This window comes from Saccostrea cucullata, unplaced genomic scaffold (genome assembly GCF_032062105.1).
Source record: "Saccostrea cucullata isolate Sc308-1 unplaced genomic scaffold, CSIRO_AGI_Scuc_v1 ctg3263, whole genome shotgun sequence".
Classification (NCBI taxonomy): Eukaryota; Metazoa; Mollusca; class Bivalvia; order Ostreida; family Ostreidae; genus Saccostrea; species Saccostrea cuccullata.
In genome coordinates, this window is record NW_026931831.1 from 24,143 (window position 1) to 49,452 (window position 25,310).

Below are 25,310 nucleotides of genomic sequence, written 5' to 3' on the forward strand. Positions count from 1 at the left end.
AGACAGTTATCCTTTATATTTGGAGCTAAAATGTTGGAAACATCGATACCCTAATGTATCTCTTAAATGACTCTGAGTGCCATCGTCCCATGACTCTTATTTGTGAATCTGAAAAACCCTGTAAATGTGCCTGGGTTGCTGCTCCTATCCTGAAGCTGTGTGCTTTAAATGTGTTAGAATCAAGCTTGGAAAATTTTAGTGCTGACCTCAAAACATCACAAAATTCTGTACGCGAGATGGGTTGTCCTGATCTGTAGCAAAATAGGGCTCCTTCTTCTGCACCTCGCACCTCCAAATAATTTCTCATAGCTTGCACCGGACAAAAGCTGCACTTGGGTTGGGGATTTATCTCCAGCTGGACAGGTTTCTTACCTAAATTATGTTTGAAGTTGATCATTGTAACAACCATGCGTACTTGTTTTTTGTCACGCCTGAAAGAAACATTTCTTCGAAGCAACAGGTTTGGATTTGAGCCAGAACGAACTGTGATTTCTCCCACTCTTAGAAAAGCATAAAATGCTAAAAGAAACATCGCCATGTACAAATATTCTTGGTACTTAGAATTGGCTACATGTGGTATTGCCACCAGGAGCTTCCCAAGAATATCCAAAGTAATTGGTTGTCGGACATCTGAAGAATTGACAAGCCGTTTTGCCCCACTTAACATTTTCTTGATCAAGAAATGATTTGAGAGATCTGGGGCATTTGTCATTTTGAAATAGTAAGCCAATGCTGCCAGGTAAGTTGATATTGAGCTTGGTGCTTTTCCTAAACTGAATAGGTATGACACGAAACAAATGACCTGTCCAAGGGAAATCTCCTTAATGCAGTCATTCTTGATAACTCTGAATAAAAATACCGAAACAATTTAGGGCCTGCCTGTACAATTTCTTTGTGTTAGGAGCCAATGCTGCGTCTATTAAACTACATGCTGTGCTTTGGAGAGTTGCAAAAGATGGATTGGTATGCTGGTGGGTTTGGCCTCCATATCCATGGACACTTCTTTGAATTTCTCGATCTGTAAGCGTGAAAGTAAGTCTGGTAAAATATTGAACATTCCTGGGATGTGTTCTGCTGAAAAGAGAATATTGTATGTCATAAGTGCCAAAACTAATCTTCTCACCAAAATCATGATTTTTGAATCTTTTGATGTTTGCGAGTTCACAATGTGAACAACTGCTGCATTATCCGAATGGAATATGACACAAGAATTCTTTAAGTTAGATCCCCATAGTTCGACAGCTAACACAACCGGGAATAATTCCTTGAGGGTAATATCATAATCCTTCAGATTTTCTGGCCAAGACCCATAGAACCATTTCTTTTCAAACACAGCTCCAAACCCCAGAGAACCTGCTGCATCAGTGTAGAGATGAATTTGTTTCGATGTCACCCAGATATGTTTAAATAATAATGATTTCCCATTGAAGTGATCTATAAATAATGACCAGGCAGCCAGATCACGCCTACTCTCTCTAACCATGTCTTTGTGGTGGTGAGGCTTTGAAAGGCCTTTTGTTAGGTCAATGAGCCGCCTTAAGAATGTATGCCCAGGCACGATCACAAGACAAGCAAAATTAAGCAGTCCTATCAAGGACTGAAGTTCTCTAAGGGTAACCTTTCGCTTAAATTTCATTGAATCTATAGCTTGTTTTAATTTCTCCAATTTATCACGCGGCAACCTAATCTTTATAGCCAATGTGTCGATTTCAATACCAAGAAATACCAAGTTTGTAGTTGCCAAAGAAGTCTTTTCTGCCTTTAAAGAAACACCTAGACTTTCACATGTAATTTTGAAAACATGTAAACTTTGGTTACATATTCCCGATGCAGGTGGACCAATAAAAAGAAAATCGTCCAATATATGAGTTATGTGAGGAATATGCCCCTTAACCTTACCAATCCATTCTAAAGCCGTGGAAAATGTTTCAAAAATAGCACAAGAACTCGCACACCCCATTGGCAAACATTTATCATAAAAGAAGAGACCATCCCATTGAAAGCCCAGTAATTCATGATCTTCTTTTCGAATGGGTATAATCCGAAAAGCTGATTCCACATCTGTTTTGGCCAAAAGGCAACCCTTCCCTATCGAGACAATAATATTTACAGCATCATCTAGAGTAGCATATTGAACTTTTGTGAATGTATCTGGAATAAAATCATTGATTGAATTTTTTTCAGGAAACGATAGATGATGTATGAGTCTAAATTGACCCTGTTCTTTCTTTGGTACAATACCGATCGGGGAAATTTGTAGATTTTCAAAAGGGGGTGAAACAAAAGGCCCAGCAATTCTTTGAGCATCGAGTTCTTTCTGTAATTTGTTGCAAACAACGACTTGGTTACGAATGGCCGAAGAAAGATTCCTAGATGATCTGAAATATCTCGGACCATGGTAGTGTAAGTCGAATCCATATTTAAATCCCGAAATCAAATACTCAGAAATGGTTGCGTCATAGCCTAGTAACAGATATTGCAATACATTAGCTATAATAGGGGTCACGACCTCATTGGTGTTTTGTTGTATTGCCTGAGGGAAACTGCACTGGGCTTTTACTTGTTGTTTGTGCTCTGCACTTTGTTTAAGGGTGGTTTCTCTTACATCCTGTACAAATATGTTCGAATCTGCAGTTTTCAGTTTTGCAACTTCCATCCCTATTATATTTCCAGCAAATTCCTTTGGGGTAATGTTTTCTCCCCCCGGATCTTTGTCCAAACCTTGATCGAAAGGGACGAAAGGGCTGGTTAGCTTCCTCCCTAGATCTCTGAGCCTGAAGAATGAATTCAACATTTAGCTTCCCCCAAGGAGTACCCCTGTTTTGCCTGTCCATCCTAATTTGTTTATCATATGTTTGCCAAGAAACATTTCCAGATGATGCCATATCACGAACTGTCTCCGCGTGTTTTAATAAATTTGGCGTTTCGTTCGGAAATTTTTCAGTGTAGACAGAAAGGAAACGCAGAAATGCTGTTGTCCACTGGAATATGGTCTTAATTGTTTGTTTTGCCCTTTTGGGTACTACCGAGAGGTTAGTGTTCTCCCCTATTTTAAATGTGTAGTCATTATTTTCGGTGCAAGGGATTAAATTGTTAGGGAGAAGAGCTGCAAGGTCAATATACTGATCTTCCCATATCTTTTGCTTAAGCTTTTGTGGAATCATTGCCGAAATAGGAGTTGACCAAGTAGAAGTATCAATTGCCTCACTTGAGGCATATTCATCATCTGACCCCTCAATATCCTTAAAGGTAATCTCTGAGTCGGACTCACCGTCACTATCAGAAGCACCTCCCCCTTGGGTATCAGTGGCTTTGTTCCTTTCATCGATTGCTTCCAACACGGACTGGGTGATTTTCTTCACCAACTCATCCTCCTTAGCTTTACTGTCTACCTCCTGTGCTTTTCTCGTCTTTGCTCTTGTGCCTGTAGTACTGCTTGAAACCTCCGTACTCCTTCTCTTGGCACCAGTTTTGGCCCTAGGCATTTTCCTGTAAAATACTTTGTAAGCAAAGCTCTATATGACAAATTAATAGATGGTCAGTCTGAAGTTTACCATTGAAAATGCAATGCTTGCGAAGGATTTAAAACATACTTAAATAGAAGCTTATGAATAAGATCATTTCATTACAATGATTATTGTGTTAATGTACTTATATCAGTATTATAATATTTATATGTGTCCACCTACATTCCATTATATGTAATGTATCCTTCTCTCAAAATAACCCATAAATGAGTCATAAATGTATGATGCTATCACAAGACAAAATTTTTAATTATGGACCTGACATCTAAGTCTCCTTGTGACACCGTAAGCAGCAAAGCATAATATGCCTAATTCTACAAAGTAGAACTTGTCAAGTAACTCACCCATACAGGCTATGTCAACTAACATGTCATTCAAAACAACCTGACAATACTGCCTAAGAGTGCAATCCAAGCCTTCCTAAATTATGTATATTACCCAATCATGCAGAATACATTTAAGCAAAATAAAAATGTCCAACCCTATGAAATCTGATCATAAGTTCCCAAAAAAGGGGTAAATCTTAATATTGTAATTATATAAAAACCTTACAAAATATATCAACTAAAGTGACAAAATATTCATATCAACATGAGCATAATGTGTGCTGACCGTACAGGGAAATTCTTGCTAAGTATGATCGACCGTACACATGTATCAACAAAATATCCAACCATATAGGACAACTCACAATAACAACTATATAGAACTAATGAAGTGAAGTTCTGTCTTCAGTCCTACCGGATATATGACATTATGTTCAACCATTACATGCGTCCCACCAATTTTAAATGTCTCAAACCAACCATACATATAGCCTAACAAAAAAGAGCACCACATCGCCCAACCATACTGGGATGCATATAGCTCAACCATGTAGGGCTATAGTATATATTGCCCAACAATATAGGGCATAACAACATCATGGCTTCCAACCAATAACCATATAGAAACACATGGAGCCCAACCATACTGGGATGCATATAGCTCAACCATATAGGGCTACAGTATATATTGCCCAACCATATAGGGCATAACAACACCATGGTGCCCAAACATAACCATATATGACATAAACATTAAGAAGCCCATCCATAATGGGATGCATATAGCTCAACCATATAGGGCTACAGTATACATTGCCCAACCGTATAGGGCATAACAACACCATGGTGCCCAAACATAACCATATATGACATAAACATCAAGAAACCCATCCATAATGGGATGCATATAGCTCAACCGTATAGGGCATAACAACACCAAGGCGTCCAGCCAAAAACCATATATGACAGCACACCATGGAGCCCAACCATACTGGGATGCATATAGCTCAACCAGATGGGGCCATAGTATATATTGCAGAACCATATAGGGCATTGCAACTCCATGTTGCCCAACCATACATGGAAACATACAGTTAAACAATATAGAGCTACAGCACTGATAGCCCAACCATGAGGGGTAACAATTCATATAATATACTCTGGGAATACCTGTTTAAATTAACCCATGAAACTTTCATCAGTTCATGAATTGAATCCTATGTTAAACAATGAAAAACATGGTAATCAACTGACGTAACATTTACCAGGTGAACAACAAGTGACATAAAACGTAAGATTTGTAGATAATCCTATGTCATTTAATCGCAATTCCTGACATCCCAAGTTCCAAGATAAAACAATGCACAAGCAACCCCATTTTACTATAACAGTGTAATTTGTATTCAATTTTATAAAACCACTTGTAGGCTTTTAATTGCTGAAACGACTGAGGCCCTAACACTATTGTAATATTTTGGGTACCCGTATGTTTCATTTAGGTGCACACCATCTTCACAGTACACTATTTCTTTATTTTCCTGTGACCAAAATCCTGAGTGCCTCCAGAATCTGACACCCGAGCCAAAGTCTCTTCCTAACCTATCATTCAAAAGCCTATTAACCACATCTACCCTGGCATTGAACCACTCAATGTCTACTGAAAATCTGCCAGGTTTACCCGGAGGTTTTCTATGAAGAATTTGATAAACACATACCCTCTGCACTCCACGACCCCGGAGCTTATCGGTGAACGAAACTATTTTTTCAACCAGATCGTAAACTTCAACATCTAAGTTACACAAATCGTTCGAACCTATCTGCAAACACACTACAGCTGGTTTAAATCTATCAACCTCTCTTAAACCTCTAACTGATATTCTATCGATTGTACAACCCGAATATCCTCTGCAAAAAACTTTCTGTTGCAGATCCAGATTAACATGTAACTGCTCAGAACGATTCATAAACCGCTGTAAACGAACAATGAATGAATGCCCGAGAATCAAGACACTATCCTGCATGATTTATACAATAACGAATACTCACTACACAAGTAAAAACTTCTAAAATTTTCAAACCACGTTTTTTGGGGCCAAGCGGAATTATGAATATGGGTTAGGCTAATAGCCGTAATAAGAGGGCGCTTGGAAACTATAACCCGGAAAAACCCTCAAGACCCAAAAATTCATACACATTATCAGTAAATCAAAATACAAAAACTTTGAGCATTTAGATCCCATAAATTTCTTTATATACATAAATACACTTTTGCAAAAAAACCTGATAAAATTATTGAAGGCATAAAAATAGATATAGTATTTACTGACAATTCAAAGAAGTATTGAAGAAACTAGTATTTGGTGACTACTGATATTTCTTTCATTTCACGGTGACTAATTCTTTTCCTTTATTTCTCAGGAAGGTTGATTTACATCTACTATTTAACATGTAAGAACATAATTTTTTTTATAAACTGCACATGAAAGATTCTTTGGAAGTGGGTTTTCCTCCAATATATAAAATGCAGTTAGAGCAGTCATCACAGTGTGGTGTCTTATATCTTCTCAAAACAGCTACAGGGCAACTTTATTGAAATGGAAATATCGTCAATGTCAATTTTTGTGATGAAATATACATTCTTTATCAGAATGGGTTATTCCTATTGTTTATAATTTACTAATATTGGTTAACTGCAATATGATTAAAAACCGCATATTGAGGTATAGATTACGAGGATTCTCTCCCATGACTCCTAAGCAGCGCAGAAGGGTAGAGTGTAAGATGCTCGCTGTTATACTTCAGTAGATAGGGGTAAAATATATTCAAATAGTCGATCGATGCAATTTTTTTAGAAGAGATAGAAAATACCCTACTTTATTTTATAAAAAAGAGTACATTCTTGAGCTGAAACTTGCTAGGATTTGCACGCATACATGTATTAGTCCAATCTATATACATGCACCTTGCAATGACAAGTGCACAATTCTTCAAAATTTGAGTTTAATATGAAGTGAAATATTTTACAAGTAAACAAAAAAGACTTGATTTCTTTTGCAAAATGAAATATAAATTGCTCTGTAGGGATTTTGTGCAATCTCTAGTTAAAATTATGCGTACAATACGTGATCAACAGCCATCTGTTGTAGCAAAAATGCAGTATCATATAACGGGTAAAAGAATTTTCTCTAATTATAATTTGCAGTGATGATTAATTATATACAATTCGCTGTGAGTTAAGTTAATTACAAAGAAGTTTTAAAACTTACAGCATCTCTGTAGATGAATTAGAATTTTTCAATAACTTAACCTCCCATCAGGATTGCTACAAAAATGCATAAACGTTTAAAGTAAAGTGCTCATAAAAGTTTTAGAAAACTCACGCAGATACTTTATCGAAATGGTGATATTGCACGAAAAGAAATATCGTGTTTGAAATAGAGGTTCTTAAAAATTAAAACAAAACGAACCACTGAAATTAAAAACAAAGAAAATATATAACTTATTTGCATAATTGTATTTTTAATTTATGGGGGACAAGTTTTTGTCAATGGCGTCTAGAAGGTCAATTTCAGTATTTGCATGTATGCACAAAATAGTCAACCCTTGTTTCCAATGTTTTTTTTTTAACATGAAACCTCAAAGATTACGAAGTTAGATAATTGCACTCTGGTTTAAATTTCCCTTTCATGAGTGAAAAATATTCAGTTCGTCAAAAAGCTCTACATTAGTTGCAAAGTTAGTATTCAGAAAAGCGCATGTTTTATTCCTTATTGTTCAGAGGTACATTTAAAAAAAATTACAGAATTATACAGAGTCAAGTCATTGAGTGACAGCAGGATGCAATAAACGGATTAAATGGAGCTGGATATTGAATAGATAAAAAAAATGGCATTTATGTTTACATAATCTGATTTTTGATCGCAGACAAAGCTGTACAACCACCGACCTTGCAAATCCAGGACCTTAATTTCATTTTGATTAATAAAGGTATATTCCGGTGTAAAAATCACGTTTCGCGTATAAAAATAAAAGGTAAAATTTAAATTTTGTCTCTGAGTCTGAAATACACCAGCATTGAAATAGAATCAATTTATACTTTCCCCTTAGAAATGTGTATGTGGTTTATTTATTGATGTCTTAAACACACAATGAGCAGATTTTTATTACCGTATAAGTAGAAATTTAATCGAGGATGTATAATTTTGGCATTATGAGCCTGAGTAACAAGAACAGTAAAATTGAATATCACTAAAAATTAATTCGCTTGATTTGTAACATTTTCTTTAGTGAGCTTTTTAAAATCGATTAAATTACATTTTGCCGAAAATTAAATATCGATTTTCAAGGATAAAGCGCTAAATTTGCGACTCGCTAAATTTCCACTTATACGGTATCTATTGAAGAATAATCTGATCGTACTAACTGAAAATTTTTTATGATCATAAACACATTAGATAATTTTGCCATTTCTATTTCCATTTTTAACCCCCGTCCTTACCGAGTATAGTCAAATATTTTGAATTGGAATGGTAATTGGATAGCTGCAGATCTGTAGCTATCCAGAAAAATACATATTGATAGACCGGGTAGCTACAGTGCCACCCATTGAAAAGACTGTATATTTATTGAGCACAAAAAAGTGCGCTAGTAATTGCCATGGAATGATGCGATTTTTAATACTACCAAGACAGGTGCTAATTTGGATTTCGATGTATGATAGATATACCTGTTCTGTATTTTATTAGCTGATTTCCAATGAAGCGCATATATCAAGCCTTAACTCACATGCAAAGACAACAGAAAGAAAATCGCTTGGTAAACTGTATGGTGTTGTTATTCAGTATTGACATGTTATAGTGTTAATTAAGGTCATATGAAAAGTAAACTGGATACCTATATTAAATTTGATATTGATTTAAAAAAGTGGCCATGAACATACTAATTACCGTTTTTCTGAGAGACTGTAGGCAATCTGGATACATTTCCTTTGTCGAATTTGAAGAAAACTCCCATACTCATGACTGGTATTTCTTTATATTTCATTGAAAATGACAGTTTAAAATACAATATTAATTTTTCATCTTGTTTACCTACAAATTAAGCCCCGAAACACCTTTTTTGACCAAGCTAAAGTTGCAAAGCATCAAAGAAGGAATTTTTTTTCTCAAATTTGATAAATCTGTAGGCACCTTTCATTTACTAGATCTTGACCTAAAATAGAGCACATGGTCACATTAAATTTCAATTTATAAGAAAATATATATTTATTTTAATGCAATAAGTATTTTGATACCCTGGCTACCCTTCAACTGGTTAATTTCTTTCCATAATCCTTTCAACGCTAAAACACCTTATCTTATCCTCCTTCAATGAGTAAAAAGTCTGTAAAACAGACGGGTAAGCAGTTCATCGTTAAATTAAAGCAGGGAGGGTATTTACTTGCTGATCAGCCCTTCCTCTGTCGTTCGTAACAAATGAGATGCAAAAGTTCAACACTACGCCGCACACTTTGAAACTTAATTTTTGTTTCTATCTAAAGTTCTTATTATATTGTTTTTGGAAAGTGCTGCTAGAATCGTATGGTTAACGTGAATTGATAAATTTTTTACGATGTTATGAACAAAATGTAAAAATTTTGGGAAGGTTTCGTCAGAAAGTGTGGAATAATTATTTCTGTGATAGGATTGATTGATTGTATACTGTTTAACGTCCCTCTCCAGAATATTTCACTGATATGAAGACGTCACCATTGCCGGTGAAGGGCTTCAAATTTGGGCCTTTGCTCGGCACTCAGGGCCATTGAGCAGGGAGGGATCTTTATCGTGCCACACCTGCTGTGACACGGGACCTCGGTTTATACGGTCTCATCCAAAGGACCGCCCCATTTAGTCGCCTTTTACGACAAGCAAGGGGGTACTGAGGATCTATTCTATCCCGGATCCCCACGGGGTTCTGTGATAGGACAGTTGGATTCTAGCAGCACTTTTCATGGTACAGAGATGTTTTTACATAATTATTATTACAAATTGAAATGAATTATCCCCGGGGTAGTGTTGAACTTTTCACATTTTCATTAAGGCATATTTTCTAATTATAGGCGTCACGTGGTGACGTCGTGATGAAGTGCTTCGTGTAGTATATGTCCCATTGAAGTCTATAGAATGCATACTTATAACAAAAGTTTTATGCTTGACTTTTCCGATTGATTAGTGTTACATAATTATAAAAACGTCTTTATTCGCCGAATTCTGGTCCATGTGCTGCCTTAACATACCTGCGTATTTTCCGTTCAGATTAGGCTCTGCCATCTTCTTGTAGTCTTAACTGTGCTGCAAAAGTCGTTTTCTAAAGTTCCAAGGTAGACCTGCCCTAAAAAATATATATATAAGTATAGTTTACCAATGACTACGTAGATATTGTAAATAAATGTCTCTAGCATCTTTTCAATATCAAGTTCACCGTATCTCTATGTGGAATCGGAGTAATTTTAATGATGTAATTTTGTTGATGACCAATCACAAGATATGAAATTTTAGGGGTGCTGGTTTTATTGAGAAAGCAGTTTCTATGATGTCATGAAGTCTGGTCTTTAATCTAAATCGTGCGGATTTTTTGTTAAAACTTTGAAAAGCTATATGTTTTGATTGTATTGATGTTTCAAAAATTCTGAGATTTAAAATTTTCAAAAAGTTTTTGAGAGTTTTGTTTACAATCCATATTTAATATGTATTACTTCTTGAAAATATTACTGCACACTCTACGTTTAACGTTTCTCCTTCACGGCATTCAAAAATTTTGATAGGAGAAAAGATAGGGTCTTGGTTGCACATTCATTGAACTCTGCAATATATCTTGTAAGAATTTTTATGAGGTTTTTAAATCAAGTATATGTACGTTAAATCAAACTCACATTGACTGGAATGTTAAACATGTTCAAAATGAAAGGTCACTTTGAAAATTTTCGTTCCTTGCAAGGGAACTATGAACAGTAGTTGGATTAGCAGATATGTTCCAAATGTGAACAACAAATATGTACATGTACATGTTTATAGTGATAAGAAATATTGTTGCTAAAAATTGCAAGGATTGATTTTCCTCTTATTATTTATTCAAATTCTCTACGTCAAAGAAGAAAAGCCTTGGTAAATAATGGTAATTCGACAGCATTTTCAATTCAATTTGTTAGCTGTTATCAGAAAGAACAGCAAAACAACAGAAATTTATCGGTATTTATAAGAATGAACAGCAAAGCAACAGCACATTATCATTATTTATTAGAAAGAACTAATGTTCTAAATGTGTTTAAATAATAATTGCAAAAATGTAATTTGTCACTGTGTCCTTGAATAACAAAATAAGCCAAACCAATTATGTTTATTCATATGAAAAAAAAGAAATCAATATTTTAGCAATAGTAAAATAGAGAATAGGTAGCAGCCAACCAATCAGTTTTCAGGGATAAATTGAATTTCTGATATTTATACTTGGCCGCTGAAAACAATTTCTCAATTCTTACAGGAATGCAACAGTCAACATTGCCCACAAGGTACAATGTACAAAATGTACAAAGTACTGGCTACCTTTTCAATTGCTATTTTGGTTACGGTGTCTCGTGCTACTTTTTATTCGCGGAGACATATTATGAAACCTGATTTTGATAACAAAAAGTCAAATAACGACCTTTTAGGAGAAGACACAGCTGAATCTTTGACTGAGTGTGTCGCTCTCTGTCGGAAAGACTGCCACTTCTTTGGATTTCATTCTATACTGATAAGGTGTCGTGTCCACCAAATGATCTTCACTTCCGCTTCCGGAATGTCTGTCGAGCCCGGATGGAGATATTATGCACTTTGTATGTAGAAAATTTTCATTTTTTTAAACACCAACCCGAAAAGCCCCCAACATGGTAATCGTTTATTATTCCACTAGAGTCATAGATATTTACCCTGTATGCTTTTCCTGTATTTTCATAAGATAGTACTGATACATCTCGTTTCCGTAACATTATTTTCACCCTTATTTATTCCCAATAATAGCCCGAGTTACAAAGATTTGGTTGTATTATCAAGCATCGCTTTGTATTTTCAATATATTTTTTTTTATCTTAAATTCCTGGCATTGAGTAAAAGGAATATAATTATGGGAATTAAAAAATGAAAAAGTTCCCAATATTTTTTTTAAGTAGAAAACCATTCTTCAATTAGGACCTTATTTAAAATCACTAGTGCTCGTTTCCTTCTATGTTTCGAAGATTCAAATTTCAGTTGAAATTTTGTTTAAAGTCCTCCTTACCATAATATTGTTGGCAGCAAATAGTACACATCGTTTGATGTCGATCGTGGTAGAAAATAGTACTTTACTTCTTCCATGCTGTTTCTGTGTTCGGTGTAGAGGAATTATTATCGTTGAATCTCATACCATTAATAAACAACTTTTCTATTAGAATCTAGTGCACAATGTCACTTTTGTACTCTTTTTTTCCTGTCTCTTGTATAAATCGTATCCAAAATAATTTGTTACATCTTCATGTACCGGTTACGCGTTCGGCCACGTCATTTTCATCAATCACAATTCCAACATCACTTAGTTAGGTAAATAATTAAAATCACTGAAACATACATATGGCATACATGATATGTTTCTGCAAGGCATAAGGGAAACTGCCCAATTATGTATGCACATTATGCCCCCATTTCAAACTAAAATGGTTTGCAATTTGAATTTTGTTAAAAGGACATCCTCCACCCCTTATAATTTTGTTTTAAAATAAATAGAGCTGAAAAAACAATTTAATATATATTATAAACGTTACTACCCCAAATTAGGTATCTATGTTACCCCCCCCCCCTTTTAGTCAAGATGCGTTGCTCCTTGCATTTTGAAAAAAAAATGGATCATCAACAACAACCCACTAGTAATTTTGTCAAAAATGAGAGAGTTGATCCTAATGTTGCGGGTTTGAATCCCTTTGTGGGACGTGGAGACCGTGTAAACCAAGGGCCCATATCCCCTTAGATGCTGGTTCCAAAAGATCCCTCACTGCTCAATGGTCGTCAGTTCCTGTTATAAGAAAGACTGTGCAGCCCTCCGCCGGCAAGCCTTCGTATGAGCAACAACTCCCTTAGAGGGACAGTAAACAAAACACATTTGTACTATCAATATTGATCATGTTTAACGTCTCTCGAGAGAATTTATCTCTTATGAGATATTGCCATAACCACTGAAGTTCCTGTCGCGAGGGGATGCTCCGCTTAGCGGTGCCCTGGTTTTTCACTTGTACTGATTCTATTTGTGCGCAATATTTCATTTTACAAGTTACCCTCACGTGATTACTGAAGTTATGTGGCATTATTAATACACGTTATAGATATACTCTTTGCAAGTTTTATATCCATAAATACATAGATCACTTATTGAAATTAAAACGTAGCACAAAATAAATCAATATGTTTTATTTGCGATTTAAGCCTTCATTAGGCAGTCTTAAGCACAGATGATAGAAATATTTTTTTTTGGGAAGAGACTTAATTATAAAACTAAGGTATCACTGTAATTCTTGTGGAATTAGAAAATTGGAAAATGAAATAAACTTTGAACAAATTAGTAATATTTCAAGTAAGAAACAAATATAGACAAATAACACTCCGTAAAGATTAACAGATGAAAATAAATTTCTGAATATGTTATCTTGGTGCTAAAAGTGAATTAAATTTTGAAAAAAAATATACCAAGTCAGGTGAGTTTTAACAGGAAAAGCAAAATTACAAGAAATCAGCAATATCATGTTTTACCATTTTGCTTTTAGGATAGAATTCAACTGGATTGGACATCACTTACTTTTGATAATGTCAAAAAGATACATAAACATGATATTTTTCTTAATATATAACTGAGGTTCGAGTGATGTAAACTATTCAGTATTTTAAGGATAGGAAATATTTACATGTATTTCATACTTTTACATTTCTATAAATGATTTATTTGTTTTCTTAATAGATGAAATCAGACGAAAAGCCAAGTTGACGAGACAATTATGAGAAAAATTAAAACATTTCGAATTATTGTATATTTCATCGTATTCTTACTTAAATTCAATTCATGTCAAGACATAAAATGATTTTGAATTGTTAATTTAATGACTTATAAAGTATAAATGTGTATAATTAAACACGGTTATTTTTTGAAGATAAATTTCTTTTCTTTTTTTTTTTGTATATTGAATGTAACTTTAGAATAGGTATGCAATGAGAATAGTCTGGTTTAAAAACTATTTTAAAATTATTCCTATTACTACCACGTAGCGATACTTGAGCGGATAACTAAAAGTAAATACTATATGTAAAATATGCTGCCAGACATTTCTTTTATCATGATTATTGATATCTTACACTTCAGTTTGTTTGGACCAAAAATTAATGTTAATCTCGGTAATATTGTAACAAGTATGGTATACAAATGGAAGAGGATTCCTCTACGTCAGTTTGTATTTCTTTCTTAGGCATCTTTCAATAAATAATGCTATAAATGTAAACCAACATTTATAATATGTATCGCCGTGAACCGCCGTGGGCACCATTGTCTTAATTTACAGCCAATCAGCGTGGCTTCTCCTAATCACGTGACCATTGTTTTATTTTTTACCAAAGGAGAAAGCCACACAAATTTACAAGGAAATTTTTTATCGAAAAACCCTCCATCCAACCCACTCTCTTCCACCGTCTTATATTATATTTGTTATATATGTACTTATATTAGTGTTCATATTTAATTGTTTGGCGTTTATTTTCTTTTTGCCCACCCTTTTTTGATGACAGGCATATCAGTGCCTGCTTTATGATATATGTAATTTTAGGGGGTCAGATTGCATAATATGTTACCAAAGATTTTTGTATTCTTTCAAAGTTTGTTCTAGTCTTGTCTGACCCCCTTATAATATGTTTATATTTTGTTTTGCGTCATTTACTTCAATAAATGACAATTTTTCACTTTCACTACTGTTTATCGAAATGGTGATATTGCACGAAAAGAAATATCGTGTTTGAAATAGAGGTTCTTAAAAATTAAAACAAAACGAACCACTGAAATTAAAAACAAAGAAAATATATAACTTATTTGCATAATTGTATTTTTAATTTATGGGGGACAAGTTTTTGTCAATGGCGTCTAGAAGGTCAATTTCAGTATTTGCATGTATGCACAAAATAGTCAACCCTTGTTTCCAATGTTTTTTTTTTAACATGAAACCTCAAAGATTACGAAGTTAGATAATTGCACTCTGGTTTAAATTTCCCTTTCATGAGTGAAAAATATTCAGTTCGTCAAAAAGCTCTACATTAGTTGCAAAGTTAGTATTCAGAAAAGCGCATGTTTTATTCCTTATTGTTCAGAGGTACATTTAAAAAAAATTACAGAATTATACAGAGTCAAGTCATTGAGTGACAGCAGGATGCAATAAACGGATTAAATGGAGCTGGATATTGAATAGATAAAAAAAATGGCATTTATGTTTACATAATCTGATTTTTGATCGCAGACAAAGCTGTACAACCACCGACCTTGCAAATCCAGGACCTTAATTTCATTTTGATTAATAAAGGTATATTCCGGTGTAAAAATCACGTTTCGCGTATAAAAATAAAAGGTAAAATTTAAATTTTGTCTCTGAGTCTGAAATACACCAGCATTGAAATAGAATCAATTTATACTTTCCCCTTAGAAATGTGTATGTGGTTTATTTATTGATGTCTTAAACACACAATGATCATATTTTTATTACGGTATAAGTAGAAATTTAATCGAGGATGTATAATTTTGGCATTATGAGCCTGAGTAACAAGAACAGTAAAATTGAATATCACTAAAAATTAATTCGCTTGATTTGTAACATTTTCTTTAGTGAGCTTTTTAAAATCGATTAAATTACATTTTGCCGAAAATTAAATATCGATTTTCAAGGATAAAGCGCTAAATTTGCGACTCGCTAAATTTCCACTTATACGGTATCTATTGAAGAATAATCTGATCGTACTAACTGAAAATTTTTTATGATCATAAACACATTAGATAATTTTGCCATTTCTATTTCCATTTTTAACCCCCGTCCTTACCGAGTATAGTCAAATATTTTGAATTGGAATGGTAATTGGATAGCTGCAGATCTGTAGCTATCCAGAAAAATACATATTGATAGACCGGGTAGCTACAGTGCCACCCATTGAAAAGACTGTATATTTATTGAGCACAAAAAAGTGCGCTAGTAATTGCCATGGAATGATGCGATTTTTAATACTACCAAGACAGGTGCTAATTTGGATTTCGATGTATGATAGATATACCTGTTCTGTATTTTATTAGCTGATTTCCAATGAAGCGCATATATCAAGCCTTAACTCACATGCAAAGACAACAGAAAGAAAATCGCTTGGTAAACTGTATGGTGTTGTTATTCAGTATTGACATGTTATAGTGTTAATTAAGGTCATATGAAAAGTAAACTGGATACCTATATTAAATTTGATATTGATTTAAAAAAGTGGCCATGAACATACTAATTACCGTTTTTCTGAGAGACTGTAGGCAATCTGGATACATTTCCTTTGTCGAATTTGAAGAAAACTCCCATACTCGTGACTGGTTTTCTTAATTTTTCATTGAAAATGACAGTTTAAAATACAATATTAATTTTTCATCTTGTTTACCTACAAATTAAGCCCCGAAACACCTTTTTTGACCAAGCTAAAGTTGCAAAGCATCAAAGAAGGAATTTTTTTTCTCAAATTTGATAAATCTGTAGGCACCTTTCATTTACTAGATCTTGACCTAAAATAGAGCACATGGTCACATTAAATTTCAATTTATAAGAAAATATATATTTATTTTAATGCAATAAGTATTTTGATACCCTGGCTACCCTTCAACTGGTTAATTTCTTTCCATAATCCTTTCAACGCTAAAACACCTTATCTTATCCTCCTTCAATGAGTAAAAAGTCTGTAAAACAGACGGGTAAGCAGTTCATCGTTAAATTAAAGCAGGGAGGGTGTTTACTTGCCTATCAGCCTTTCCTCTGTCGTTCGTAACAAAAAAACATGCAAAAGTTCAACACTACGCCGCACACTTTGAAACTTAATTTTTGTTTCTATCTAAAGCTTTTGGAAAGTGCTGCTAGAATCGTGTGGTTTACGGGGATTGATGCAATTTTTCCGATCTTATGAACAAAATGTAAAAATTTTGGGAAGGTTTCGTCAGAAAGTGTGGAATAATTATTTCTGTGATAGGATTGATTGATTGTATACTGTTTAACGTCCCTCTCCAGAATATTTCACTGATATGAAGACGTCACCATTGCCGGTGAAGGGCTTCAAATTTGGGCCTTTGCTCGGCACTCAGGGCCATTGAGCAGGGAGGGATCTTTATCGTGCCACACCTGCTGTGACACGGGACCTCGGTTTATACGGTCTCATCCAAAGGACCGCCCCATTTAGTCGCCTTTTACGACAAGCAAGGGGGTACTGAGGATCTATTCTATCCCGGATCCCCACGGGGTTCTGTGATAGGACAGTTGGATTCTAGCAGCACTTTTCATGGTACAGAGATGTTTTTACATAATTATTATTACAAATTGAAATGAATTATCCCCGGGGTAGTGTTGAACTTTTCACATTTTCATTAAGGCATATTTTCTAATTATAGGCGTCACGTGGTGACGTCGTGATGAAGTGCTTCGTGTAGTATATGTCCCATTGAAGTCTATAGAATGCATACTTATAACAAAAGTTTTATGCTTGACTTTTCCGATTGATTAGTGTTACATAATTATAAAAACGTCTTTATTCGCCGAATTCTGGTCCATGTGCTGCCTTAACATACCTGCGTATTTTCCGTTCAGATTAGGCTCTGCCATCTTCTTGTAGTCTTAACTGTGCTGCAAAAGTCGTTTTCTAAAGTTCCAAGGTAGACCTGCCCTAAAAAATATATATATAAGTATAGTTTACCAATGACTACGTAGATATTGTAAATAAATGTCTCTAGCATCTTTTCAATATCAAGTTCACCGTATCTCTATGTGGAATCGGAGTAATTTTAATGATGTAATTTTGTTGATGACCAATCACAAGATATGAAATTTTAGGGGTGCTGGTTTTATTGAGAAAGCAGTTTCTATGATGTCATGAAGTCTGGTCTTTAATCTAAATCGTGCGGATTTTTTGTTAAAACTTTGAAAAGCTATATGTTTTGATTGTATTGATGTTTCAAAAATTCTGAGATTTAAAATTTTCAAAAAGTTTTTGAGAGTTTTGTTTACAATCCATATTTAATATGTATTACTTCTTGAAAATATTACTGCACACTCTACGTTTAACGTTTCTCCTTCACGGCATTCAAAAATTTTGATAGGAGAAAAGATAGGGTCTTGGTTGCACATTCATTGAACTCTGCAATATATCTTGTAAGAATTTTTATGAGGTTTTTAAATCAAGTATATGTACGTTAAATCAAACTCACATTGACTGGAATGTTAAACATGTTCAAAATGAAAGGTCACTTTGAAAATTTTCGTTCCTTGCAAGGGAACTATGAACAGTAGTTGGATTAGCAGATATGTTCCAAATGTGAACAACAAATATGTACATGTACATGTTTATAGTGATAAGAAATATTGTTGCTAAAAATTGCAAGGATTGATTTTCCTCTTATTATTTATTCAAATTCTCTACGTCAAAGAAGAAAAGCCTTGGTAAATAATGGTAATTCGACAGCATTTTCAATTCAATTTGTTAGCTGTTATCAGAAAGAACAGCAAAACAACAGAAATTTATCGGTATTTATAAGAATGAACAGCAAAGCAACAGCACATTATCATTATTTATTAGAAAGAACTAATGTTCTAAATGTGTTTAAATAATAATTGCAAAAATGTATTTTGTCACTGTGTCCTTGAATAACAAAATAAGCCAAACCAATTATGTTTATTCATATGAAAAAAAAGAAATCAATATTTTAGCAATAGTAAAATAGAGAATAGGTAGCAGCCAACCAATCAGTTTTCAGGGATAAATTGAATTTCTGATATTTATACTTGGCCGCTGAAAACAATTTCTCAATTCTTACAGGAATGCAACAGTCAACATTGCCCACAAGGTACAATGTACAAAATGTACAAAGTACTGGCTACCTTTTCAATTGCTATTTTGGTTACGGTGTCTCGTGCTACTTTTTATTCGCGGAGACATATTATGAAACCTGATTTTGATAACAAAAAGTCAAATAACGACCTTTTAGGAGAAGACACAGCTGAATCTTTGACTGAGTGTGTCGCTCTCTGTCGGAAAGACTGCCACTTCTTTGGATTTCATTCTATACTGATAAGGTGTCGTGTCCACCAAATGATCTTCACTTCCGCTTCCGGAATGTCTGTCGAGCCCGGATGGAGATATTATGCACTTTGTATGTAGAAAATTTTCTTTTTTTTAAACACCAACCCGAAAAGCCCCCAACATGGTAATCGTTTATTATTCCACTAGAGTCATAGATATTTACCCTGTATGCTTTTCCTGTATTTTCATAAGATAGTACTGATACATCTCGTTTCCGTAACATTATTTTCACCCTTATTTATTCCCAATAATAGCCCGAGTTACAAAGATTTGGTTGTATTATCAAGCATCGCTTTGTATTTTCAATATATTTTTTTTTATCTTAAATTCCTGGCATTGAGTAAAAGGAATATAATTATGGGAATTAAAAAATGAAAAAGTTCCCAATATTTTTTTTAAGTAGAAAACCATTCTTCAATTAGGACCTTATTTAAAATCACTAGTGCTCGTTTCCTTCTATGTTTCGAAGATTCAAATTTCAGTTGAAATTTTGTTTAAAGTCCTCCTTACCATAATATTGTTGGCAGCAAATAGTACACATCGTTTGATGTCGATCGTGGTAGAAAATAGTACTTTACTTCTTCCATGCTGTTTCTGTGTTCGGTGTAGAGGAATTATTATCGTTGAATCTCATACCATTAATAAACAACTTTTCTATTAGAATCTAGTGCACAATGTCACTTTTGTACTCTTTTTTTCCTGTCTCTTGTATAAATCGTATCCAAAATAATTTGTTACATCTTCATGTACCGGTTACGCGTTCGGCCACGTCATTTTCATCAATCACAATTCCAACATCACTTAGTTAGGTAAATAATTAAAATCACTGAAACATACATATGGCATACATGATATGTTTCTGCAAGGCATAAGGGAAACTGCCCAATTATGTATGCACATTATGCCCCCATTTCAAACTAAAATGGTTTGCAATTTGAATTTTGTTAAAAGGACATCCTCCACCCCTTATAATTTTGTTTTAAAATAAATAGAGCTTAAAAAACAATTTAAAATATATTATAAACGTTACTACCCCAAATTAGGTATATATGTTACCCCCCCCCCCCCTTTTAGTCAAGATGCGTTGCTCCTTGCATTTTGAAAAAAAAAATGGATCATCAACAACAACCCACTAGTAATTTTGTCAAAAATGAGAGAGTTGATCCTAATGTTGCGGGTTTGAATCCCTTTGTGGGACGTGGAGACCGTGTAAACCAAGGGCCCATATCCCCTTAGATGCTGGTTCCAAAAGATCCCTCACTGCTCAATGGTCGTCAGTTCCTGTTATAAGAAAGACTGTGCAGCCCTCCGCCGGCAAGCCTTCGTATGAGCAACAACTCCCTTAGAGGGACAGTAAACAAAACACATTTGTACTATCAATATTGATCATGTTTAACGTCTCTCGAGAGAATTTATCTCTTATGAGATATTGCCATAACCACTGAAGTTCCTGTCGCGAGGGGATGCTCCGCTTAGCGGTGCCCTGGTTTTTCACTTGTACTGATTCTATTTGTGCGCAATATTTCATTTTACAAGTTACCCTCACGTGATTACTGAAGTTATGTGGCATTATTAATACACGTTATAGATATACTCTTTGCAAGTTTTATATCCATAAATACATAGATCACTTATTGAAATTAAAACGTAGCACAAAATAAATCAATATGTTTTATTTGCGATTTAAGCCTTCATTAGGCAGTCTTAAGCACAGATGATAGAAATATTTTTTTTTGGGAAGAGACTTAATTATAAAACTAAGGTATCACTGTAATTCTTGTGGAATTAGAAAATTGGAAAATGAAATAAACTTTGAACAAATTAGTAATATTTCAAGTAAGAAACAAATATAGACAAATAACACTCCGTAAAGATTAACAGATGAAAATAAATTTCTGAATATGTTATCTTGGTGCTAAAAGTGAATTAAATTTTGAAAAAAAATATACCAAGTCAGGTGAGTTTTAACAGGAAAAGCAAAATTACAAGAAATCAGCAATATCATGTGTTACCATTTTGCTTTTAGGATAGAATTCAACTGGATTGGACATCACTTACTTTTGATAATGTCAAAAAGATACATAAACATGATATTTTTCTTAATATATAACTGAGGTTCGAGTGATGTAAACTATTCAGTATTTTAAGGATAGGAAATATTTACATGTATTTCATACTTTTACATTTCTATAAATGATTTATTTGTTTTCTTAATAGATGAAATCAGACGAAAAGCCAAGTTGACGAGACAATTATGAGAAAAATTAAAACATTTCGAATTATTGTATATTTCATCGTATTCTTACTTAAATTCAATTCATGTCAAGACATAAAATGATTTTGAATTGTTAATTTAATGACTTATAAAGTATAAATGTGTATAATTAAACACGGTTATTTTTTGAAGATAAATTTCTTTTCTTTTTTTTTGTATATTGAATGTAACTTTAGAATAGGTATGCAATGAGAATAGTCTGGTTTAAAAACTATTTTAAAATTATTCCTATTACTACCACGTAGCGATACTTGAGCGGATAACTAAAAGTAAATACTATATGTAAAATATGCTGCCAGACATTTCTTTTATCATGATTATTGATATCTTACACTTCATTTTGTTTGGACCAAAAATTAATGTTAATCTCGGTAATATTGTAACAAGTATGGTATACAAATGGAAGAGGATTCCTCTACGTCAGTTTGTATTTCTTTCTTAGGCATCTTTCAATAAATAATGCTATAAATGTAAACCAACATTTATAATATGTATCGCCGTGAACCGCCGTGGGCACCATTGTCTTAATTTACAGCCAATCAGCGTGGCTTCTCCTAATCACGTGACCATTGTTTTATTTTTTACCAAAGGAGAAAGCCACACAAATTTACAAGGAAATTTTTTATCGAAAAACCCTCCATCCAACCCACTCTCTTCCACCGTCTTATATTATATTTGTTATATATGTACTTATATTAGTGTTCATATTTAATTGTTTGGCGTTTATTTTCTTTTTGCCCACCCTTTTTTGATGACAGGCATATCAGTGCCTGCTTTATGATATATGTAATTTTAGGGGGTCAGATTGCATAATATGTTACCAAAGATTTTTGTATTCTTTCAAAGTTTGTTCTAGTCTTGTCTGACCCCCTTATAATATGTTTATATTTTGTTTTGCGTCATTTACTTCAATAAATGACAATTTTTCACTTTCACTACTGTTGTTATTTTAATTTTAATCCATCAAAAAACTAGCTCAGTTGACTTGGCTTCGGTCTTGCATAATAACAGAGGAACATAAACCTTTTTATTTCTTAATATTGGTAGAATGTTTCCTCATAAATGAAAATAAATTGTCGTGGAATGATTTCAAACTGACAAATCTCGAATAAAAGATGATGCAAATAACAGCTGTTCTACAGTTAATGACTATCTTATTCATTCAAAAATAAAAAGTTTATAAAATGCTTTTATTTCAGGAATCATTATACTGTATTGAACAATTGTAAACATTGAGTTTGGATTTATTATATTTTCTTACATAAACAGATTGGAATGCATACCACATATGCACAGGACAGACGACTCGGGAATATTGAAACATTTCCTATTTGACTTTTGCGATGAGCGCTGTCTCTTACACTTGACAGATTACTTACAAGGACAATGCATGGAAGCTCTTTTATAATATAAATATTTTGCTAAACATTTGATTAAAGGGTAATTACAGGCCGTTTCAAAGCACAGATTAGTTGCCATTGAAGACAACAACAACAACCCTACCACAAATCTTGGCCTTCACACGTTAGTGCCCTTAAGGAGGTTGGGGGTAAACAATTTAACTAGAAATAAACCACCAGATTTAATTATTTTTTTAAATACGGTATCTTAAGCTGTCAACATTCATTTGGTAAAGAAAAAATTCATATATTTTAGTTTAAATTTTAATCAAATTTTCAGTCTTTATATGGAGCTCTCCTTTTAAAGGAGATCGAAATAGTCTAAAAATGGCTGCCACCCCCAGCCTCGATAACACTATATCTATGACCACTAGAAATATTCTCTGATCTTTTATCAATTATGTACCTCCATACATGACACATTTTTAAATGTCCAGGTTAACCGTCAAAAGTATAAGCCAAAGCTTCATGTAGGAAAGTATGGGGAGAGATATATTCATACAACTTCGTTAGCATTTCATCAAAAACAAATAAAACATGCGCAGATGTTCTAGTAAAAGTGTATTAGGATGACTACTAGATTCTGCCGGGTGAATTTTTAAATTCCCCATGTCATTTGACTCGGAGCAGCATCGCTACGTCATTATAACATTACAGTATAACGTCACGTTATATGTAACCGTTAACTTCTCATTTTGAAGTACTCGGGAAGCCTTTACTTTGTACTTCTCCTGTACTCACTTAAGTAATATTTTAGAAAATCAAACAATTTCCTAACTCACGAAGGATATGGAGATAATGAGCATTATTCAATGTCAAAGTCCATTAAACAATATAAAAAATAAGAGCACAGCAAACACGTACCTCCAAAACATCAAAGGTGGAATCAGGTGCCATGGAGGAGTGAGCATCCCCTGCTGACCGGTCGCATCCGCCGTGTGCTCGTTGTCATGAACAGGAAATAACGGGGAAATCCGTCGTCAATTCTGTGTATAAATAAAGAATTGGTATGAAAACGTCAGTCAGCATTTGACTCAATGATTGATTGTATTTGCTGACAAGGTCATTGTATCGACTATAGAACTTACGAAATGATGACTTTAAACGAGACTGCTGATATTCTTGTTTCATCAACTTGCCTGTCGATAATTTACCTCCTTTAAGAAATTGATCATACGTAGGCATGCTCTCGCGTATCGAATCAACTAAGATATATATACTCTGTACGCAGGTGATGGAGGTATATTGCTGCATAAGTAAGGGAATTTAAGGATTTATTATAAAAAAAAAAACCAACAAAATTTGTGTTTGTGCTATCCCAATGAAAAACAAGCTAATTCAGAGAATTTGTGTCCCCCGCTAATGGAAAAAGTAAAACCATGCGCAGGTCGAGGAGAGGGGGAGGGCGGATCCCCTGACTAATTTGTACAATCATTTAATGTATACATTTAAACTGAAGCAAATAGAATATACCAACTTGGATATAAAGGTTCGATTGCTTATTATTTATTATGTGTATGGAATATTCTTTTTAAATTGAATATTTATCACACTCTTATTGTGATATTATTAGTTTATAAAAGCCAGACCTCACAAATTTTCAATTCACATGCTGAATACTATCATTAAATAAAAAAAAAAAATAGAAATATATCCATAGCAAATGAATGCCCCGCCGAGGGTATATTACTTAATCAGCATGTATTAATGTATGAAATTAGATAAGAATATCTTTAATAGTGATGCAGTTGAATTACTTACATAAGTATGTATCAACATATGAATTTGGACACTAATTTCATGAAAGTCGGGTGATGTCAAAGGAAATGCCAAGGTCAAAAGCTATTGATTCAGTTGTAAAGCTCTCATTAGTAAGTATCAGCATATGAAGTTGAAAGATAAAAAATATTGTAAATGGTTTGATTAAAACTGACTTAAACACAAAAGGATAAAACTTAGGTCAAGGTCAAAAGAAAGGTCAGGTCAGAATTGTTGATGCAGTTGAAGTGCATACATCAGTATGCATCAGCATATGAAGTTTTTAACACTGATTTGGGAAACGTGAGGTCAAAGTCAAAAGAAAAGGTCAAGGTCAAATATGTTGATGCAGTTGAATCTGTATCTGTCCAACTCCTCTTGGAAACCTTCATCCCACCCATCAGGCAATGAACACTTGTCTAATTCTTTGGTTTCTTGAATCTTCTCATCTTCTTATCTTCTTGATAAATTACATTTGCTAAGAGTAGTATAAACCGCCTGGATGGGCGGGTCAACTGAGTGCACTTTTGGGGCTGGGGTGGATAGGCGGGTAGAAGTGAGTGCACTTTTGGGGCTGAGGGGGATAGGCGGGTCAAGGGAGTGCAGCCCCTGTGAGGGATAGGGGGTCAAGGGAGGCAGCCCCTGGG

General features: G+C 34.1%; 1 pseudogene; it reads right to left on the reverse strand.

Annotated features, from left to right (window-relative positions):
* Positions 1-25: 25 nt before the first annotated feature.
* Positions 26-5,972, reverse strand: LOC134233659 (uncharacterized; annotated as a pseudogene).
* Positions 5,973-25,310: the final 19,338 nt, after the last annotated feature.